The sequence below is a fragment of the Pteropus vampyrus genome, unplaced genomic scaffold, assembly GCF_000151845.1.
Source record: "Pteropus vampyrus isolate Shadow unplaced genomic scaffold, Pvam_2.0 Scaffold66, whole genome shotgun sequence".
Taxonomy (NCBI): Eukaryota; Metazoa; Chordata; class Mammalia; order Chiroptera; family Pteropodidae; genus Pteropus; species Pteropus vampyrus.
In genome coordinates, this window is record NW_011888847.1 from 5,498,538 (window position 1) to 5,505,517 (window position 6,980).

Below are 6,980 nucleotides of genomic sequence, written 5' to 3' on the forward strand. Positions count from 1 at the left end.
TTGTTGGGTCTAATAATGACACTGTGGTTTTTACATTTTGTTAAAAAGTGGTTAGCCGTTGGGTATACATACTGGGTATACATTTACAAGTTAAACTATATCTGAGATTTCCTTTAAAATATTTCAGTGACAGTGCAGGGGTAAGAAATGAGATAGATGAAAGAACACTGACAATTCTTGAAAGTGTGATCGATGGATACATGGGTTCAATATACCATTTTCTCTACTTTGGGGTGTATGTGAAACGTTCCATAATAAAGAGCTGGGGTTTTGTTTTGTTGAATTTTAAATAGACTGTGTTCATACAGATCACAGCCCTCAGGCTGTGTTCTGACCTACTGAGAGTTCAACAGTATTCCCTCCCTTTATCCACATGGAGGCCACATGCTCCATGTCTGTAGGGCACAAATGAGAGAAATGAGTCAGGGGTTAAGAAAACAGCAAAGCAAGTGGGGGCGGCAGCGGCAGCGGGCACCCACCTCTGTGTTGGGCATTGCCTGCGTTGGTGGGGCTGTGGCAAAGGGAAGGTCACATGCCCATCCAACGGGGGCAGCCAGTGTCGCCGTGTGGGAATAAGGGACCCAGGTGGCCAATTCTTCTGATTTTTCATTAGAAAGTTGAAATCTGGACATTTCAGTAAAATCTCCCAGTATGAAGGCAAATGATTTTTTAAAAAATTTTAAACATTTTGCAAGTCAAACATTTGCCAGTGCTAGAAAGCCAAACAAAACCTGTCTGGAAGCTAGATTTATTCCACAGATTGCTGTTTTGTGACCTCTGACTTCACACCATGTCATACATTATATAGTAATGCTTTAATAATTGGTTGACATTCTCAGCAGTTGGGTCACACAGCTGGAACAACTGAGGCTGCACAGATCATAAATCCCAAGATCCTTTACATGCAAACAGCTGTCAAGCCAGGCATCCCCCACACCGAACTGTGAACTGAACATGGGCTTACTATTTTCTCTATCAAATTACATCTTGTCATTTGTCAGAAACTTTTGTCTCTGGATTGGCTCTACTCTTCCTCTAAATTCTACTGAATTTGCACTCCCTTCCAGCTTTGTAGCACACACTTTTAATAAACCTGTCTTTATCCAAGCCATCTCCAAAGCTCATATCAGTCTGGTGTATGTCGGGCTTCTCTCCTGCTCGATATCAACTATAACTTCAACCTACCTTCCAAGTTAAGTTCATTCATCCCATATTTACCCATATTCCTCCTTGAAGCCACCATACTTTATATACAAGTCTAATCCACTAGACTTATGGTGATGATTATACCACCTCCTTACATGTGTATAGTACTTTATGGTTTTTAAAGTATATAGTCCCACAATTTTCTGATTTGATCTTTTCGCCCATCTTGACCTTAAAAAATCCTATCACTATCACGTTTAGATGTTGGACAAATCTGGCAATAGTCTATTTGTTTGTTTGTTTGTAACCCAGTAATAATTTCCTAGCTGGGGATTTCTAGATTAAATAGAGTAAAAGGCAACTAATTTAGCATCCTTCCTTCTCAACTCACTATCTCACCAGAAAAATAGTTCTCCAAACCATCACCATTCCAGTAATAACCAATGGAGACAGAAACAATATTTAAGAGGAATAATGTTATAACCAAAAGAGTTGACAAGAAATGGAATAGGATGCCTTGTGAAGAAACGACATTTTGATACTAGACATTTTCAAATAGGAGCTGGAGTTTTGTAGAAGGGATTCCAACATACATAGGAATGGGGCAGAATGATCTTTCATTAATTTATTTCTGTCTATGTGGGGAATCTGCTCTGTGCTCAGCTCTCAGAAATACTGGACCAGTTCTTGCAGATGAGCACCCTCTGAAGGTCAGAAAGTACAGTTGGCAAATCAAATTTTTTTATAAGCTGTACATTTTAAAATTAATTCCCTTTTTAAAAGCAGTTTTCTGCAAATTTTCTTTAAAATGCCAACCTTTTCTCCAGCATTTAAAAATGGAGAGAATCCACACCATGGAATATTATTCAGCCATAAAAAAAAATAAAAATAAAAAATGAAGTGCTAATGCAGAGTAGGGAATGGATGAATCTCGAAAACAGTAAGCTAACTGGAAGAAGCTTGTCACAAAAGACCACAAAACCTCTAATTCCATTCACATGAAAGTCTACAATACAGAAATGTATAGAGACAGAAAGCAGATTAGTGGTTACTTAGGGCTGGGGTGGTTAGAGGGATGCTAAAAGCTACAGGGTTTCTTACTGAGGTGATGAAAAGTTCTAAAATTAACTGGCGATGAAAATGTTCTACAATTGACTGATGATGGTTGCTGGCTATACTAAAATCCATTGACGTGTACACTTCAAATAGGTGAATTGTATGGTATGTAAATTATATCTCAATAAAACTGTTTTAAAAAATTATAAGTAAACTTTTTTTTTTTTTTTAATGGATAGATATTTGTTTCCAGGACTAGGCTAGATTTCTAAAAGGGAGTTCTCACCATCTGAGGATGAGCCTGTGACAGACTGGTTGGGTGTAGAACTGGCCCCATGTTAGGTGAGTGGGAGGTCTTTCTCACACTTCGCTAGGCACAAGGTTCCCCTTTCTGAAGCTGGGGCCGGGGTTAGGAGCTGTGGAGACTTGACAAGAGCTCCACCCTCCACCCACGTTCTCTGAGCTTTCTAGGTCTTGCCTCTCACCACTCCGGGTAGTATTTCCAACCCAGGATTTAACTACTATCATGTCCATAAAAACAACTAAAATCATTCTTTGGGGAGAAAGCGTCCGGGAGGCTTCTCACCCCAACTAAACTTGTTCCTCTACTTCATCCACAACTCCTGGGGATATGGGGCACCCATCCACTCATTGGCAAAGCAGACCATCACCTCAGAGTAATATTCAGTGCTGGCTTCAAAAACCAGCTGGCCATCCAGGGGGGTCGGGGGACAGATTTCCTACCCCGCCTTGGGGGTAGGACTTAGAAACCTGGGGTTTATGGTATGCATGAAAGGAAACCCGCCACTTGGATGTTACTAGAAAACGCCTGCTCTCTGTCTGCCAGCGAGTTCCACCACTCTAGATTGGCACCAGGGAGAAGGGGCACAGGAAGGGGAGAGGGAGGCGCCCTAGGCACATTTCCCAAACCCTACGAATCCACCCAGGGAGGCCTAAGCACCTGAGTAAGGAAAGGCCCGCGGTCTAGGGGGCCTCCGCAGATCCGAGGGAGGGGTAATGACCAGTAATTACTAGTTAAAAAAGGGGGAAGCGGCTGCTCCACTTGAGCCCCCGCGCTGGGCCTTGGGCCCCAACTCAAAGGAGCGGTGGCCGGGCTTGGGCCCCGCCGCCCAGCGCAAGCCGCGCGGCGCCCGACCCTGGGCGAGGGGCATCGGCCGGGTACCCGGGGCTCGTCCAGGAGCCGAGAGCTCCGGCACGCCCCATAGAGTGGAGCACCGGCATTTTCGATCTGGATGCCCAAGGTCCGCCCCATCACCGGTGCAGCACCCCGCGGCCTGCCGCCCGTATCCCCCGTACTGTGGCCTGGGACTGGGTGCTATCAAAGGAAACGCCGAAGACGACAACTATAACGGATCAGTCGGTAAACGGCCAGGTTCCGGCGGCTGGGTGGTGTGCGGGGGAAACAAGCCACTTGGTAAGAAGCTCCAATGCAAGCGGCTTCCTGCCGACGGCGGAGCGGGCTGTGCGCACTGAGGAATCTGACACAGGAACTGAGATGGCTAAAGGGAGAGTAACTCGTTCCTTGGGGCAGGGAGATAAAAGGGGGTTTCCGGTATCCAAAATGGTCGTGCTCCAGGTGAGGCTCGAACTCACAACCTCGGCATTGCTCTGCATGTACTGCTGTATAAGTACCGCGCGCTAACCGATTGCGCCACTGGAGCTCCGCTTAGCCGCCTTCGCGATGCCTCTATCAGGGTTCACCCGGCCCGGTGCGGAGCATGCGCACCCAAAGTTCGTGCGGTTCGGCGGGAACGAACCAGGACCCGAGCCCACCGCAGCTTCCAGCCCGGCGGCCCCCGGCGGAATAAGCCGGGGAATCCTACGAGTCTCCCTCCGGGTTGGAATGGCCGGTTGGCAGGGCCGTGAAGGGCGGGCCGCTGGGGCCTAGAAAGGAGCCCAGCCCGCTTCCCTGCGCAGCGCGGAAGGAGCCGCGGCCGCTGCGCTCTGAAACCACCTCCGCGTCCTTCGTGGAGCTTCGGCCCCCGGGATCGGACCCCGCGGGGAGCAGGCCTAGCCCCCGGAACCCGGCTGGCGGCCGGCGGGCGGGCCTTCTTGCGGTGGTGACGCGGCCCGAGGGGTGGGGCAGAGCTGGGCGGCCTCGGCTCACCCGCCGCAGAGGTCCCCGGCTGCCGTCCCCGGCCTAGGGTCCCCGCTTAATCAGTAAGCGGGTGAGCCAGACCCTAGAAGGAGCGGTACACGCGCCTGCCGAGGAGCCAGGGAGGCCCAGGCCGCGGGTGGGCCGGGGGCGGCCTCTACCGGTGAAGCGCGGGCCCACGACCAAGCTTCTAAGACCGGACGGGGCGGGGTTTCGGCATCTGAGCCTTGAACCCCAAAGGTTTTGCCGGCGGCCTGAAATGGGTGCTCGGGGGACTCCTGGCAGAAGGCACCTCTCCGAAATTGGGTCAAGCGACGAGAGCGTTCTAGCGACACCATGATAGTCCGGGCCTTAGAGAGGATGCAGGCTAAGCCATGCGTGTGTTGCTGAGCCACAACATGTTTTGTTTAATGTTAAAACTAGTTTCTAACATTTAAAAATCAGGAGGTCACGTACGAGTATCTGCATATCCATTTCCTTTTTAAAAAACAGAAAACGTAAACTTCCCAAGGCAGAATTATGACTGTCCCGTGTCCTAGGCACTTTTGTCTTCATGGGCCCCTCCTTGAAAAAAAGAAAAAAAATGTTTTGTACACCTGAAAGTAATATATTGTATGTCAACTGTAATTGACTTTTTAATTAAAAACTTTTAAAATTTTTCTACTGCAAAATAAAGACAAATATAATCCTAACTGGATTTCTCATTACATTCATTTTTTCCTTCTGATTTCAAAAGAATTTAAAATGTAAACATTTTTTTGGTGGGGAGGCAGGCTCTAGGCTCTGTGCCTACTGTAATTGATAACTCCGCAGTGAACCTGTATCCCCCAGGAAAGAGTGTAGATGCAGCCACCTCCACAAAGTGTCCATCACATGGTTGTCTCACTGGGTTGTCTCCTGTGACCTTGTTGGCATGTTGGTGACCTCTGCTTTTCTGGAAGAGCCAGAAGAGCAAACAACTATGGCAATAGATTGAGGCAAACTTCTGTTGATGAGAAAGTGTTGGGGCAGAATAGAGATCATGTATGTAGTTACCTTGACAGTTACTTGCCCACAGTAACAGGTTGTGTTAGTGTGATAAGTGTCAGCAGTAGAATTGTAGAAAGCCTTGAAATTTGAGTGGAAGAGATTATGGTGATCAGGCAGACACTGAGACAGCAACAGGTTCCCTGTAAGGCAGGGGCCTCCTGAAGGTGATGGTGTTAGGAAGCTCAATGTCATATGTAGACTGGGTTATCCAGAGAAAGGTAGATAAGACTGTACAGGTGGTTTTGTAAACAGAGATGCAACCAGAGCAAAAGCTCAGAAAAAGGATAATCAACACCCCTGCAAGATGCCACTCCCTGCATAACTGTTTACAATATGTCAGGATTAGGGGTCCTTGGAGCATTATTCTCAGGAGAATCTATGATAAATTGAGGACAGCAGAGTGAAACTTCAAAATAAGTCTCAAAAGTTGAAACAGGCTGTAAAGGTAAATGCATGATTTGCCCCCTAAATTGAAAAGGGTTAATTTTGTGATAAACAAGAAAGTAAATTGTAGACCCAGACACTGTCTTCTCAAATCCAGTAGCATTTGCCAAGTCTGCTCTTCCTCCCTCCTGAGTCCCTCAGGTAGAACCCGCCTGGTGAACTGTGAGCAGCAAAGTTGGCCCCTGGTGGTCCAGCTTCTCTTCTCACTCCCCTCCTCCCCCACCCCTAGGGTCATTTATAGATTTACTCCTTTATTGGTTCAGCAGATAATGACTGATCTCGGTTTCATGGGAGGGGAAGGCAGCACCTCAGAGCCTTTGGAAACTGAAATAGCTTAGTCCCCAAGGAAATTGAGGTTCTGAAGGAGGAAATCACTGAACACAATGCTGAGCCTGGAAGGAGGCAGTGTCAGAACCTCCATTATCAGAGAGATTTTCCAGCAAGAAGTCTCCTGAGAACTTCAAATCACTTAACTTCATACAGACTGAGTCTGAAGAGAAATGGCTTAATTAAGAGTCCGAGCGGTGGTGGCCTTCTCTGGCTGTGTGACTTTAAGTAAGTCTCTTACCCTCTCTGGGCCTCAGTTTCCTCATCTATAAATTGTGGGATCTAGACCAGATAAGGGCAGTCTAGCCTATCTTGACTGGAGAACTCCTTTTGCCAACACTTTGAGATTATGTAATCATTTAATAATTTGCATGATGTTAATAAGTGATTTTTAAACTAAAACTTATTTTAGATATATCTATAATTTTTAAACAATCTTGAGTAATACCCATAATATAAAAAGACTAGTCTCAACCTTTTCCATTTACCATGTACCATAAAATGTTTAATTTACTTTGAATTAATTGTGTAAATAAAAACCTCTGCTACCAGAGGTTTGTTAACAAATAAATTTTAAAAGAACATATATTTGGTGTTGGGAAAAATGTATATTAAAGTGTATGAAATTTAATGACTTGTAGCATCAAAAATAGACAAAAACTTCTTTCCTAAAATGAATGGAATTTATGCTTTCTACAATAAGAAAACTGGTTTACTTTTGTTGCTTTCACATTTTCGTGTCTAAATAATGAGACAAAACATAAGGATTCAGACTGCTATATGCAAGCACCGTTTTCCAAATAGCATGAATTGGGTATGGCTGGTCTTTATTCCTAATAATGAAAGGCCAAATTGAACATAA

At 45.9% G+C, this 6,980-nt stretch overlaps 1 non-coding gene across 1 annotated transcript; it reads right to left on the minus strand.

Annotated features, from left to right (window-relative positions):
* Nucleotides 1–3,791: 3,791 nt before the first annotated feature.
* On the minus strand, nt 3,792–3,884 carry TRNAI-UAU. The gene is given in 2 exon segments: nt 3,792–3,827; nt 3,847–3,884. It is a non-coding gene; the product is annotated as a tRNA-Ile (tRNA).
* Between the last annotated feature and the right edge of the window lie 3,096 nt (nt 3,885–6,980).